The 15,419-nt window shown below is 48.3% G+C and overlaps 2 protein-coding genes and 1 long non-coding RNA gene across 11 annotated transcripts in view; 1 reads left to right on the top strand and 2 right to left on the bottom strand.

The window, feature by feature from the left end:
- The window catches only part of CLCN3 (chloride voltage-gated channel 3), a 124,102-nt gene extending 120,931 nt beyond the window's left edge, over window positions 1–3,171 (bottom strand). For both annotated transcript variants that reach the window (XM_074951151.1, XM_074951154.1), the window contains exon 1: window positions 3,032–3,171. The gene's annotated coding sequence lies outside the window, so the exon portion shown is untranslated. The remainder of the gene's footprint in view (window positions 1–3,031) is intronic.
- A 10,740-nt stretch (window positions 3,172–13,911) lies between these two features.
- On the bottom strand, window positions 13,912–15,082 carry LOC141986550 (uncharacterized). Its single transcript, XR_012639313.1, has 3 exons — window positions 14,826–15,082; window positions 14,178–14,261; window positions 13,912–14,041 (listed from the first exon to the last, which is right to left on the bottom strand). It is a non-coding gene; the product is annotated as an uncharacterized LOC141986550 (long non-coding RNA).
- Window positions 15,083–15,155: 73 nt separating this feature from the next.
- Window positions 15,156–15,419, top strand: part of NEK1 (NIMA related kinase 1) — a 133,094-nt gene continuing 132,830 nt past the window's right edge. For all 8 annotated transcript variants that reach the window (XM_074951133.1, XM_074951136.1, XM_074951131.1 and 5 more), the window contains exon 1: window positions 15,156–15,284. The gene's annotated coding sequence lies outside the window, so the exon portion shown is untranslated. The remainder of the gene's footprint in view (window positions 15,285–15,419) is intronic.

The following is a 15,419-nucleotide window of genomic DNA, read 5'->3' as shown; positions in this document are numbered from 1 at the left end:
TGCTGTGCAGAGCCAGGGAGGGAGGTGGGGGCTGATGTTGGAGTGTCCCTTTCCTCTCCCCCGTGTAGCAGTCTCTGCTGAGTTGGCATGAGGGGACAGGGGGACACCAGCTGTTTATGCACCAGCCTCTGCTTCAGGATTGGTTGCTTCCGGCTGCTGCCTGGTGAATGCTATACTTAAAGAGACAGCATGCCAACATACTCACTCTGCCCCCAACACACACACTCCCTGTCACACACTTTCCTCCACACTTCTGTGGGCTTCTTGTGTTAGTGTTCAGCAATGTCAGTTTGGTCATATTTGAGTGCTACTTTCAAAAGTGATTTAAAATGTGTAACTTTTCAGACTCAAATATGACCAAACTGACATTGCTGAACACTAACACAAGAAGCCCACAGAAGTGTGGGGGAAAAGTGTATGACAGGGAGTGTGTGTGTGTTGGGGGAGAGTGAGTATGTTGGCATGCTGTCTCTTTAAGTATAGCATTCGCCTGCCTGAACACTTGTTCAGGCAGCAGCCAGAAGCAACGAATCCTGAGGCAGAGGCTGGTGCATACATCAGCATAACTTGCATCAACAAAACTCTGTAGTGTAGCCATAGCTTTAGACAAGTTAGATGTTTTCAAGTCACCAGGGCCTGATGAAATTCATCCTAGAATACTCAAGGAGCTGACTGAGGAGATATCTGAGCCATTAGCAATTATCTTCAAAAAGTCAGGGGAGAGATTCCAGGGGACTGGAAAAGGGCAAATATAGTGCCAAAAGGGAAATAAGGACAACCCAGGGAATTACAGACCAGTCAGCTTAAATTCAGTACCCAGATAGATAATAGGGGCAAACTATTAATCAATTTGCAAACATCTAAAAGATAATAAGGTGGTAAGTAACAGTCAGCATGGATTTGCCAAGAACAAACTGTGTGAAACCAACTTAACAGCTTTCTTTGACAGGTAACAAGCCTTGTGAATGGCGGGGAATGCAGTAGATGTAGTATATCTTGACTTTAGTAAGGCTTTTGGTACAGTCTCACATGACTTTCATAAACAAACTAGGGATATAAAACCTAGAAGGAGCTACTATAAAGTGAGTGCATAACTGGTTGGAAAATGGTTCCCAGAGAGTAGTTATCAGTTGTTTACAGTCAAGCTGGAAGGGCATATCAAGTGGGTTCCACAGCATCAGTTCTGGGTCCAGTTCTGTTCAATATCCTCATCAGTGATTTAGACAACGGCATAGAGTACACATATAAAGTCTGCAGACAATATCAAGCTGGTAGGGGCTGCAAGTGCTTTGAAGGGCAGGATTAAAATTCAAAATGATCTGGACAAACTGGAGAAATGGTCTGAAATAAATAGGATGAAATTCAATAAGGACAAATGCAAAGTACTCCACTTAGGAAGGAACAAGCAGTTGCACACAGACAAAATGGGAAATGACGGCCTAGGAAGGAGTACTGCAGGAAAGGGATCTGGGGGTCATAATGGAGCACAAGCTAAACATGAGTGAACAGTACAACACTGTTGCAAAAAAAAGAACGTTCTGGGACGTATTAGCAGGAGAGTTGTAAGTAATTATTCTGTTCTACTCCATGCTGATCAGGCTTCAGCTGGAATATTGGGTCCAGTTCTGGGCACCACATTTCAGGAAAGATATGGACAAATTGGACAAAGTCCAGAGGAGGGCAACAAAAACAATAAAAGGTCTAGAAAACATGACCTCTGAGGAAATAATGAAAAAATTGGGTTTGTTTAGTCTGGAGAAGACAGAGGGGACATAACAGTTTTTGAGTACCCAAAAGGAGGAATGAGAAAAACTGTTCTTCTTAACCTCTGAGGAGAGGACAAGAAGCAATGGTCTTAAATTGCAGCAAGGGCAGTTTAGGTTGGACATTAGAAAAAACTGTGTCATGGTGTTTAAGTATTGGAATAAGTTGCCTAGGGAGGTTGTGGAATCTCCATCACTGGAGATTTTTAAGAGTAGATTAGACAAACATCTGTCAGGGATGTTCTAGATAAGGCTTGGTCCTTCCTTGAGTGCAGGGGACTGGACTAGACAACCTCTCAAAGTCCTTCCAGTCCTACAATTCTACATCAATTCCTGTTACTAATCTCTTCCAATATCTTCTCTAGTTATTTAAGGGGCAAACTGGCATGCTCCAACATGAGTGTCTCATAACCAATCTTCTTTGTGCTACAGCCATTTTACCAGCCAAGTTGATGTGAGGTGAGGAAACAAAAGCAGATGGAGTTATTCATTGCTAAAACAGGGAACATGTGCACCAAAGGAATAAATATTGCAGCTGATTATACAATAATATTCAAGATGGGGAGTTTCTAAGGAGAAAGACCTTGTCATACGCCAGTAGAGATGCCAGCAAACAGCACTGTCATTTCTTGAGGTTAAAGCTTTAGAAGCAAAAAAAAATCAGGAATTCAGCTACCTTACTCATATGTTCTTAGGCGGCCACCAATGCTGTGTACGCCATCTCCCTTATAAACACTCTCTCAGGTGCCACTAGTATGCCTTTTCTTTTTGTGAATACAGACTAACACTGCTGCTACTCTGAAATCTCCCAGACAGAAATCGTCACTGTGTTAATTACCATGGCAGGACTACAGAGCAACATGGACCCCCAGCTTCAACCCACTGCACAGAGACGACAGCCAGCTTGCCCCAGGCAGGCACTGGGGGCTCGGCGGGGAGTAACACCTGCACATGACCCGCTCCCCGCCGCACAGCGCCCCAGGAGACAGGCGCAGAGAAGCCCATCGCCCCTGGCAGGCCAGGAGAGCGTGGAAACAGGCACAGCACCACTACGGACACTGGCAGCGCCCACAGGCGCCACAGCCCCAAGGCTCGGGGGACACTGACACCCCCTCCCCCAAACACAAGAACTACCGCGCCCCCCCAGCGCTGACTCCAGACCAGACGCTCCCCATCCTCGCAGTCCCAGGGCCCGGGTGGCAGCTACCGTCACGTAGCGCCCGTGCGAGGCTGCCCCGTCCGGTGTCCCTCCGCCGGCCCCGCCATACCTGGCCGCGTAGCGCCGCCTGCTGCTCCCGAGGGAGGCGCTCGCGCAGCCTCCTTCTCCGAGTCATGGGCAGGGCGCAGACGCTTGCGCGGGGCGGGGTTCCCCCTCGCCTCGCCGGCGCTCGCTCAGCCGGCCCCACCCCACTCCGCGCGTGGGCGGGGCTTCCTCCCGCCCATGCGCGCAGCAGCACGCCACTTCCGCCACGCCGCGGCCCACTTCCGGTACTGTCTGCGGCTGGGGTGCCCCACGCTGCCTCTCCTCGCGGGGCCCGGCCCCGCTCCTGGCAGCTCCCGCGCGAAAACGCGCGCCCCTCACTCTAAGGGGGCGCCCCGCAAAGCTTGGCCCCGGGGCAGGCAGCAGCGCCGGGTGACTAAGCCGGTCGCTGAGTTGCCCCGCCCCGCACGCTGGGGCCATTCCCCCGCCTCTAGTGCGGCGGTGACCTCCCTCCGTCGCTCGCTCGCTGTGACAGCATCGCAGCTACCCGGAGCCCTGGCGCTGGCCCCGTTGGGGTGTCCTCACCGCAGCTGTGAGCCGGGCTACGTCCTCGCTGCGTTATTAGCTCCCGCATCCGCATTGCCCCTAGAGCCCACGCCGCCTCCTGGCTAGCTCACCTTTAAAACCCCACCTGGCTCGAGCTGGAGACATTTGGGCGTGGATGGAAGTTGGGTTAGGGATAAGACTGGAGTTATACCTCAGCTAATGCTAATGCGGAAAGGTGAGCCTTCACAGCAACAGCAAGACTAAAATTAGGGCCCTGCTAAATTCAGGGTCCATTTTAGTCAATTTCATGGTCATAGGATTTTAAAAATAATTAATTCCATGATTTCAGATATATAATTATGAAATTTCACAGTTCTGTAATTGTATACAAAGGAGTTGTGGGGGGAGTTGCAAGGTTATTGTTGCGGGGGGGGGGGGGGGGAGAAGAGAGGAATTGCAGTACTGCTGCCCTTCTGCGTTCAGAAATGGGCAGCTGGCGAGGGGAAGCTGCTGGCCAGGAGCCCAGCTGTGAAGGCAGAGCCACTGCCAGCAGCAGTGCAGAAGTAAGGATGGCATCATAGGTGCTGACTTCCCCTTCGGCTGGGGGTGCTCAACCCCTCCCTGTCCCTGGCCTGCTTCTTCTCGCCCTTGCCCCAGGTCCCTGCCTCACTTCCTCTCCTGAGTGCGCTGTGTCCCCACTTCTCCCCCTCCCTCCTGGAAAGTCTTAAGCACTGCTAAACAGCTGTTAGGCAGTGGGGTCAGGAAGCACGGGGAGGGAGGGTGGGGGAAGAGCAAGGATGCAGCATACTCGGGACAGGGAGGAGGAGGCCATGGCAGTGGCGAGGTGGGGGCAGAGGGAGCTTGGCTGCTGGTGGGTGCAGAGCACCTGCTAATTTTTCCCCATGGGTGCTCCAGCTGTTGGCGCCTGTGTGTGGAATGGTATAATATTGCCAGCCTTACTTCTGCACTACTGCCTGCAGAGCTGGTCCCTCAGTCAGCAGCCACCACTCTGGCTCTCCAGCTCTGAAGGAAGACGAAAGGGTGGCATTGTATGGTTTTGCCACCCTTACTTCTGCGCTAATGATGATGGGGCATTGCCTTCAAAGCTGGGCGCCTGGCCAACAGCCGTCGCTCTCCAGCCACACAGCTTTGAAGGCATTGCAGAAGTAAGGGTGACAATACTGTGACCCCTCCCCTAAAATAACCTTGCAACTCCCTTTTGGGTCAGGATGCCCCATTTGAGAAATACTCATCTCCCCTGTGAAATCTGTATTGTCTAGGGTAAAAATCACACAAAAGTTCAGATTTCAGGGTCCATGATGTGTTTTTCATGGCCAAGAATTTGGTAGGGCCTAGCTATAACCAATACTGCTGCTAGCCCATTGCCCCACCCCCCAGCAGGAATAGTCCTCTTCTCCCCCATAGGCTAATAATTAATAGGGGGCCCCAAGCAATTGCTTAGTCTGCTTATGCCTAGCACTGGTTCTGCCTTTAACTTACTTGCTCTGAAAGCATGAGACCCTCCTGTCTGAGCTACAAGAAAATCCCTGCTAGCTGGTACCAGCACTGGATTGAGGACCACACAGTTGTGTAATTTTCACTTCCCAGCTGGGGGTGTGAGAACACAGGTTGGTTGTAGCCTGGGCCCCAGTCCTGCAATGAAAACCACAAGCTTCAGCATGCTGTTAATTGTGAGCTTGTTTTGTAGAGTACCACAGATGGTGCAGAATTATTAAATAATGATGCTTTCACGGATTAGATATTTTCCTTTTTCATGTTCTCCAACTTGTCTCTCTTTCTCCTACAATTCAGTTGTCGCATGCATCTTTTCAGTTTTTAAAACTTACTATATGACAGCCACACAAGAACTATTTTTATTCAGTTGAGAGTCTAGGGACTGTTTCCTAGATTAGTGTTCTTCCACCTTCTAAAATGAATTAACACAAAACAAATCTCCCATATCTTCTAACATAGAAAATAGACATAAAATCAGTCTTGTTATTAACCAAATATAAAGCATTAATATGTTAATTCAGGTAAGGTTAATCTAAGGCCAAATGCAATCCACAGAACTTGCTACAGAATTGAGTCCTAGAATCTAGCTTTCCTCATTGTAAAGAAAATGTTGAAAACTAACTAAAATATTACAGTTACTAGGTCACGGTACAAGCACTGTACACCCTTCAAATGCTAGGTTTAAGCTCTCAAGTGCTTAGTGGGGTCTCCATATACTTACATCTCTAGTAGGAGAAACACAGGAGCAACCAAACTGCCAATCCACTGAAAGGGGACCTCCACTAAAATGTTCTGAACCACTTTTGTAAGGTCCTTTCAGCCCTTTGAATCAGTCAGTGAGATCCCCTATTAAATGTTTTCTTCTCTGGAGTGAGGGAGACTGTAAAATAGTCCTTAGCCTTTTGGGCCTGAGCATGGCAGTGTCTATATAATTAGATTTTTTTAAAATGCATTAAAACAAGATTAAGGCTGCAGAGTCCAGCACTCAGATATTGGGCAAATATCTGAATTAAAGTTGCCTGCACAACCTTAATTCAGCCCCTGCTGTATGTATCATGTAGTCTTTAAATTACATGGTGTGACAAGATAGCCAATGTTAGTATGGTGGGTCCTGCACTTTTCTTGGCTGGGGGCTAAGATTCCACACCTTACTCTTGCTCTTGGGGCACCAAGGGCCCCATTAGTGGCCCAGGAAGGTGGTAAAGGAGGGAAGCAGGAGAGGTGTCTGAGTTTGCTCCTCACTCTGGGCCCCAGCCCCTGTCAACCCGTGCAGGTTCTTACCATCTTCCCCCTTGGGGGGGAAGATACCTGCAGACCTTAGACACTGGGACAGGGTCTCCCTTACCTCAGTTCACCCATCTGTCAAATCACATAGCATACTTCCAAGCTCTAGTCCTCTCTCCTTCTGCCTGAAGCAGGGGGTTTTATTAGGTTCTTGACAGGGCCTTAATTGACTGCAGGTGCTCTAATTAACCTGCAGCTACCCTCCCTAGTCTATAGTCTACAGGGAACCATGCCTTAATTTGCCTAGGGCTTATAGATTTTCTATCTCCCACTGCTCCCTGGCCCTCCTGTATCACAATGATAAACTATTCCCTCCCCCCCCACCCCCGAACCCCTTCCTCATTCACTGTAGAGAATGAACAATGCTTATTTAATAAGTAGCTAGTTAATATTATGTTTTATCCTTGTTTAATGTGTGCTATGCTGTAACGATGCTGTCCTTGGTGGGACACTTCTGAGAGTATCAATTCAGGGCAAATTGCTTATAGCAGGGTAGTTACAGCCGAAGGCTGGGGTTTCTCCACTTCTTAGGCACACCAAACCAGCCAGACAGAGAGGACTTTGGGTTTACCCCAGTGGCTAACCACAAGTCATACAAGCATTCCCTTAGACACTCCAGTTTCCCCACCAGTGCCACTAGTTATGGGAATGAATGGTTATGAAAACCAATACTCCAGTAAAGGAAAAAAGGTTCTCCCGATCCCAAAAGACCAAGCCCCAGACCCAGGTCAATATATAACTCAGATCTTACCCACAAATCATGCTGTTGCCCATCCATTAGAATCTAAAATAAAGGTTTATTCATAAAAGGAAAAATATATAGATGAGAGCTAAAATTGGTTAAATGGAATCAATTACATAAAGTACTGGCAAAGTTCTTGGTTTAGGCTTGCAGCCATGATGTAATAAACTGCAGGTTCAAATCAAATCTCGGAGTACATCCATAACTGGGATGGGTCATTCAGTCCTTAGTTCAGAGCTTCAGTTTGTAGCACGGTTCCTCCAGAAGAAGAATTCCTTAAGAAGCAGGATTGAAGACAAGATGGAGGGGTTTTCAGGGCCTTTTATATTCTCTTCCCATGGAAGGACTCTCTAATAATTTCTTGCCTGCAGCCAGGGTCCTCACGGACAATAAGAGCTAGAGGGCTGCTCTTCTTTGAGTAGTGTGTCTCTATGGATGCTCCACTGTAGGTGGATGTGCGTCCCTGTGCTTCTGATTGGAGACCTTTGGTAGCAGTGCCCGTTCAGCCAACATATGCGTTCTCCCCTCCTCATCCTCTGCTTTTAGGCTAATTAGTGCTGCACAGGCAAACCACCCTCAGATCCTGGCTAGAGACAGAGTGATTAGCAGTCTATTCACAGATGATGTTGAAGTAAAAAGAAAACGGTACAGAGTTTAAGCATAGAAGTTTCTTGTTATCAGGGAATAAGGTACAGATTATCAAGGGGTGCGAAATTTGGTTTAGGAACGGGTCGCATAAGGAATACATAATCTGCAATCTCCCCGATTGGGGGTAAAAGTTTAACAGGTCAAAGTACAGACATTGAGATATGGGGGTATGTTGTTCATATAATGGCTATGTTCAGGTGTGGAGTATAATAATGGATAGGATGATGAGGATGGATTTACCCTCATTTGGTGGGATTTAATGTTCAGTGAGTTTATGGTTCCAGTTCATATGGTCCAATGGAAAAAGTCTCTCAGTCCCTTTCCCATAGTTGATGCACGATGTCGTACCAGCTCACACCTCCTGGTACTGTTGGTGGCCGGTGATGTGTTCGATGTAGATATCCCTGGATCATCGGATGGTGTCCGAAACCATGAGGCGCCACATGAGCTGTGCATAGCGTCGACCGATCCCACAGGTCCGCAGCACACGCTCGTTGCACAGGTCCCAAGCGCCCAGGGCTCCGACGATCAGGGCATCCATCTGCACCTTGTAGCCCTTCGCTCTCAGGGTGTCGGCCGGGGGGCATATTTTTCCAGCTTACAAGCTCGGGCTTCGCGGAAGGCCGGGGTCCTGTTCTGAAAGGAGACCGTGATGACGACGAGGATGATCTTTTTCTGGGCCTCGTCGGTGACTACCACGTTAGGTCGCAAGTGGCTGTCAGTACCAGGGATGGCGCAGTTCATGGCGACCTCCCCCGAGGCACGGTGCGATGGCTTTCACCAGGCGGTTCTGGATGGCATTGTGGCGCAGCTGCCAGGCTCTGGAGTGGGGCTTGCAGCTGCACAGGATGTGGGGCAGGGTCTCGTTGGAGCAGCCACACTTCCTGCAACGCTTGTCTCGGTTCCCATGGCGGACGGCTCCATTGAGCGGGGCGCAGTTGAGCCAGGCACGGTGGATGAACCGCCAGTCGGCGAAATGGGTGAAGCCGCCCCCGGCGAGGAAGTGGTTGCTGGCGTCCCACTTGCTGGTCAGTTCGAAGGCTTTACCCTGGTCCGGTTTCCGGCTTCAGGGTTTCCATGTACAGTAAGTGGATAGCTGCCTTCAGGGTCCTCTCCAGCATGCCCCTGGCGCTCGGGGTGACAATGGTATTGTTGTCAGACCTGATCTCAACCACCACTGGCTAGAGACAGAGTGATTAGCAGTCTATTCACAGAAACGTCACTCTTTAGAAGTTCATTCTTAGCTAGTTTTAGTGTTTTTCTTAGCCTCATAGAGTTTCCTTTAGTTTTTTCTCTTCCTGTTTAAAAAAAATGTAGAAAAGAAAAGTTTTGGACTTTAGCCTTTTTTTCCTCATATACTGGGGATTCCCCCAATAAGGGGTATGCCTAGTTTGCATGGGCTTAAGAGGTGCCTCTCCTGCAAGGAGTCCATTCCAGTAATGGATGAACATTCCCACTGTGTCTGTTGCCTCTGAGAGGGCCATATTCAGAACAAGTGTACGTTCTGTTAGTAGCTAAAGACCAGACCCTGAAAAAAACAGTAATTGAAACTAAAATTGCTCCTCATGGATGGAGCTTTTCACCTGCATCTGACCCATGACCAGTGTCTCCCAGGCAATATCAGTCTTGTCCACTGATTTCCATCACCAAGGCCAGTGAATCAAGGAAGAAATCCTCGGACTCCCCATGTAAGACCTCCAAAAAGAGAGCTTTGAGCCCTCACAGTGAGCCCTGAACCAGCCAGAGGAGATCCTCAGCATGTTTGGTCTCCTTGGTATCCATGGCACCCAAGCATGGTACCCACAGATCTCATGGGTCTGGTGTGACAGATACTGCTGGCTTGCCTAAAGACCCCATGGGCATAGACACTGAAGCAGCGGTACCATCAGTCAGGGAGAGGAGTGGAGACCGTGTCACCTCTGGGAAGACAACATTGGTATGGATGCCCCTGGTACTGATGACTGCAAGGCAACTATCATCAGACTGCTCAGTGCGGCCAACATCGCCAGCTCTCTCTGTACTGCCGACTCAGTACTGGCAACAACTGATGGAACTGATTACTGCAGCACCTCAGGAATTTAGATTCTCTAAAGACCTCACGGTATCTGAGGTACTGGAGTCTCCCTATTTGGTACCAGGCACATCTTGAGCACCGGATCAGCACTGGCACTGAGCCATGCACCTCCAATCTCTGCATCAGCTCCACCATTTCCCAGTGGAGAGATGGACAGTGACCAGGAGGTCTTCTCCCATCCATCTCACTATGCTTCCTCCCGCTACCAACCCGGGCCTTCCCAGGTATCCCTTCATGATAGGTCCGGACCTCAACTCCTGTGGTATGACTAATTATGGGCTTTTCCACCACCCCAGTGATCCTATTGGGATCCATGGGCAGCTTATAGGCACATGCCTGCTGGATGTCTAGCATTACGCACCCAGAGACTGCAAGGCATACCCCCTCAGCCACTGTCTCTAGAGCCTCAGAACCTCCTGAGGAGATCCTGGAAGGAGCAGGAGGTTGGACTAGAGTAGGAGGTTACACCACATACCAACATCTCTTCCTCCTCTCTAGATGAGGCAGTAATGCCCCCTCTACCGTTATGGCAGGCGATTTTAAACTCTTCCAAGACCTGACTAAGAGGGTGGCACATACCTTACAAATACCTCTCAAGGAGGTAGAAGACACCATAAGCTGTTGGATATTCTACACACATAGAATCATAGAATCTTAGAATATCAGGGTTGGAAGGGACCTCAGGAAGTCATCTCGTCCAACCCCCTGCTCAAAGCAGGACCGATCCCCAATTAAATCATCCCAGCCAGGGCTTTGTCAAGCCTGATCTTAAAAACTTCAAAGGAAGGAGATTCCACCACCTCCTTAGGTAACGCATTCCAGTGTTTCACCACCCTCCTAGTGAAAAAGTTTTTCCTAATATCCAACCTAAATCTCCCCCACTGCAACTTGAGACCATTACTCCTTGTTCTGTCATCAGCTACCACTGAGAACAGTCTAGATCCATCCTCTTTGGAACCCCCTTTCAGGTAGTTGAAAGCAGCTATCAAATCCCCCCTCATTCTTCTCTTCCGTAGACTAACCATCCCCAGTTCCCTCAGCCTCTCCTCATAAGTCATGTGTTCCAGTCCCCTAATAATTTTTGTTGCCCTCCGCTGGACTCTTTCCAGTTTTTCCACATCCTTCTTGTAGTGTGGGGCCCAAAACTGGACACAGTACTCCAGATGAGGCCTCACCAGTGTCGAATAGAGGGGAACGATCACGTCCCTCGATCTGCTGGCAATGCCCCTACTTATACATCCCAAAATGCCATTGGCCTTCTTGGCAACAAGGGCACACTGTTGAGTCATATTCAGCTTCTCATCCACTGTAACCCGTAGGTCCTTTTCTGCAGAACTGCTGCCAAGCCATTCGGTCCCTAGTCTGTAGCGGTGCATTGGATTCTTCCATCCTAAGTGCAGGACTCTGCACTTGTCCTTGTTGAACCTCATCAGATTTCTTTTGGCCCAATCGTCCAATTTGTCTAGGTCCCTCTGTATCCTATCCCTACCCTCTATCGTATCTACCTCTCCTCCCAGTTTAGTGTCATCTGCAAACTTGCTGAGGGTGCAATCCACACCATCCTCCAGATCATTTATGAAGATATTGAACAAAACCGGCCCCAGGACCGACCCTTGGGGCACTCCACTTGATACCGGCTGCCAACTAGAAATGGAGCCATTGATCACTACCCGTTGAGCCCGACAATCTAGCCAGCTTTCTATCCATCTTATAGTCCAAGGATAGTCCATATGTAGTCCATCCTCCTCCTCCAGGATAGTGCTCCCCATCAATGAGGTGCTTTTGGACACAGCTAAGCTTATATGGCAGTTGCCAGCATCGGCCACACCAACATGCAAACGGGCCAATAAAAATTCATATTTACCTCCTTGGGATATAGAATTTCTTTTTTCCCACCCTCTGCCTAATTCCACTGTGACAAATGCAGTGAACTCCTGTGGCCAGCAACATCATTCTAAGTCCATCCCTTATGACAGGGATTGGAAGTGCCTTGACTTATTGGACAAAAGGCCTATTCTTCTGCTACTCTGCAATTTAGAATTGCCAACTACCAGGCCTTAAAAGCAAAATATGATTACATGAACTATACCAACTTAACGTCTTTATTGACCATCTCCTGGGATCGCAACGGGAACAATTTCGAGCCACTATCAACGAAGGACGATTGGTGGCGAAAACAGTACTCCAGATGACACAGTGGCTTGGTCCATCTCAACAGCGGTTGTGATATGGTGAGCTTCGTGGTTGCATCTTTCAGGCTTCCCAAAGGAGGTGCAACTAACTGTCAAAGATCTCCCCTTCTAAGGCTCTGCATTGTTTTCTGAGAAGACCAACATGTCACGCCACACATTTAAGGACTCCAGAGCCACACTTCTGTCACTGTGGATCTGTACGCCCAGACTACAAAGAAAATTTAGTCCTTAATCTTCTCACAGACTGCATACACCACAGTTCCCACCACAATGCTACTATGAGCCACAGAGAAAGAAATCCAAATTCTAGAGGCACAAACCATTAGGCCCTCAATTTTCATCATCACAATCTGCCACTTCAGAACATCAGTTTTGACATCCTGGTTGAGGCCCCGAGAGACCACTCCCTTTGACATCAGCTGCCACTTCCCAACCCATTGCATTCCTTTGGATGCCGCCTTGCTTTGTTGTGCCATAACTGGAAACACATAACATCTGACAGATGGGTTTTGGAGATTATCTCCAATGGGTGTTCGATCCACTTCACCTCTCTCCCTCCCCCTTGTCCTCCTCCAGCGCCCCTTCTCACGAGAGACTGTTATGACAGGAGTTCTTGATAGGGACTCTGAGGTAGAGAAGTTTCAGAGTAACAGCCATGTTAGTCTGTATTCGCAAAAAGAAAAGGAGTACTTGTGGCACCTTAGAGAGTAACCAATTTATTTGCACATAACCTTTCGTGAGCTACAGCTCACTTCATCGGATGCATACTGTGGAAAATACAGAAGATGTTTTTATACACACAAACCATGAAAAAATGAGTGTTTATCCCTACAAAAGGTTTTCTCTCCCCCCACCCTCCCCATCACAGGGCCTAATAACATCAGCCACACTATCAAAGGCTCGTTCACCTGCACATCCACCAATGTGATATATGCCATCATGTGCCAGCAATGCCCCTCTGCCATGTACATTGGGCAAACTGGACAGTCTCTACGTAAAAGAATAAATGGACACAAATCAGATGTCAAGAATTATAACATTCAAAAACCAGTCGGGGAACACTTCAATCTCTCTGGTCACTCGATTTCTGATCTCAAAGTGACTATCCTTCAACAAAAAAACTTCGAAAACAGACTCCAACGAGAGACTGCTGAATTGGAATTAATTTGCATATTGGACACAGTTAACTTAGGCTTGAATAGAGACTGGGAATGGTTGAGTCATTATAAAAAGTAACCTATTTCCCCTTGTTTATTCCTCCCCCCACCCCCACTGTTCCTCAGACGTTCTTGTTAAACCCTGGATTTGTGCTGGAAATGGCCCACCTTGATTATCATACACATTGTAAGGAGAGTGATCACTTTAGATAAGCTATTACCAGCAGGAGAGTACGGTGGGGGAAGAGAAAACCTTTTGTAGTGATAAACACCCATTTTTTCATGGTTTGTGTGTATAAAAACATCTTCTGTATTTTCCACAGTATGCATCCGATGAAGTGAGCTGTATAGCTCACGAAAGCTTATGCTCAAATAAATTGGTTAGCCTCTAGGGTGCCACAAGTACTCGTTTTCTTTTTGAGGTAGAGAAGGCACTGAGGGCAGTTTGCCTGTGCAGCACTAATTAGCCTTGAGGCAGAGCATGAGGAGGGGAAAGCACATGTGCAGGCCGAACAGACACTGCTACCAAAGATCTCCGATCAGAAACGCAGGGTCGCATATACACCAACAGTGGAGCACCCATAGGGGGACACATCTTGAAGAACCATCATTACTGCACAAGGTGAGTAACTTCTTTTCGCTCTAGCCACCTCCCAATTGACCTGCACTCTACCCTTCTCCCACCGTCCACCCAAGCCTGACATCTACTGCAGGCATAGCAGGGTGGGGCTGACTGAGCCCACAGTAACTCAACCTTTTCCTGGCTATTGTGGGGTTTGTATACCTTCTCCCAGTGACCAGCTGTCAGGGCTTGTCATCTTGAGCTTTGAAAACTCCACTCCATTCCTGAAGCAGTTCATTTAAAGAAATGGGAAGAGTAAGACTGACAGAGAGGAAGGGACATCTGGTGGCAATTAAGCTGAAGAGCAGTTTAAGGAGAAAGGGAAAAATACAAAAGCAGATGAGAGCAAATAAGTTTGTAGACTTATTGGGAGTGACTCTAAATGATGGAAAAAGGAATAATGAGACCTGTCAGTATATCACTACATAAGTACCTTAAAAGTAGAGGTCTGAACAAGTAAAATCCACATGTAAAATCCACAGTGTATCTTACTCTGTCTTTTAGATCGCTGGATAAGCTTAGTGTAAGATAAAACTTATTAATACTACATTCAGTACTGCTCAGAAGCTCATGCACACACACATAAGTACAACTTATCATGCATCCCCATTTATACTCAGATGCATTAACACACACACTTACATGCATACGCCCATATACAAAAACCTGTTTATATTCTGACAATAATATAACACAGCAAGCAGTTATCTGCATACATATACGGGAACATATATATTCATGCACCAATCCCTATACTTAAAGGCATCCAACACCTAGGGATTCACATGAATAGAATTACAGACACACATGCACAGCCATGTCACACATGAAAATTTATGCACAAGCACAAAAACATGGCTGGCCACTCAGAAACAAGTATGGAAAGAGACATTGATATATATGGTCACGCAGGCATAGCTATATGCACAGAGACAGATAGCCTTATGCCCTTATATGCATGTAGACAGACACCATGCACAGATGTCCATTCAAGTCCATGCATGTATGGAAATGGATGCAGACACATGCTCATTCATGAACACGTGAACAGATACAGAGATGTGTCCATGCACACACATACTCTGAGGCACAGGTATGCATACGCTACGTAGGGTTGCGAACTCTGAAGCTATTCAGGAAGATTTTTTTTTCGTCCATGAAGTAATGTCATTTCTTAAAATCTCCTATTAAAATCTCCCAGATTGCTTTCAGTAGTCACTGGGAGATCGACGCAGATTCCGAGAGACTCCAGGCCAATCCTGGAGGGTTGGCAACCCTAAATAGATGGACGGAGTCGCACGCTCATTCAAAGACATTGATGCGGCGCAAATATCCTCCTCCGTCAATCACCCCTGAGCCCCGCCCCGCCCCTGGGCGCGTGGAACTTGCCTCTCTCGCTCTTTGTTGTCACGTGCTTCTTTGCTCCGCGTTACCAGGGTGAAGCCACAATCGCTGCCCCGCTATCCGGGAGGCGCAGCCGAACTTGCTTGGCTCGCATAATCCAATGGGAGCCGGCGTTGGGACGCGCTCACCCATTACGGTGCGAGAGCTGGGTCTGTGGCGAAGGGGGGTTGAGCGGTGGCTGCTGCTGCGGTAGTGGCAGGGGCAGGGGCAGGGGCAGGGGCAGGTGAGTCGGGGAGGGGGCGCGGGCGCGGCGGAGCGGAGCGGAGGTCGG

The sequence above is a fragment of the Natator depressus genome, chromosome 4 (assembly GCF_965152275.1).
Source record: "Natator depressus isolate rNatDep1 chromosome 4, rNatDep2.hap1, whole genome shotgun sequence".
In the NCBI taxonomy this organism is placed as follows: Eukaryota; Metazoa; Chordata; order Testudines; family Cheloniidae; genus Natator; species Natator depressus.
This window is presented reverse-complemented; position numbering and strand designations above follow the sequence as displayed.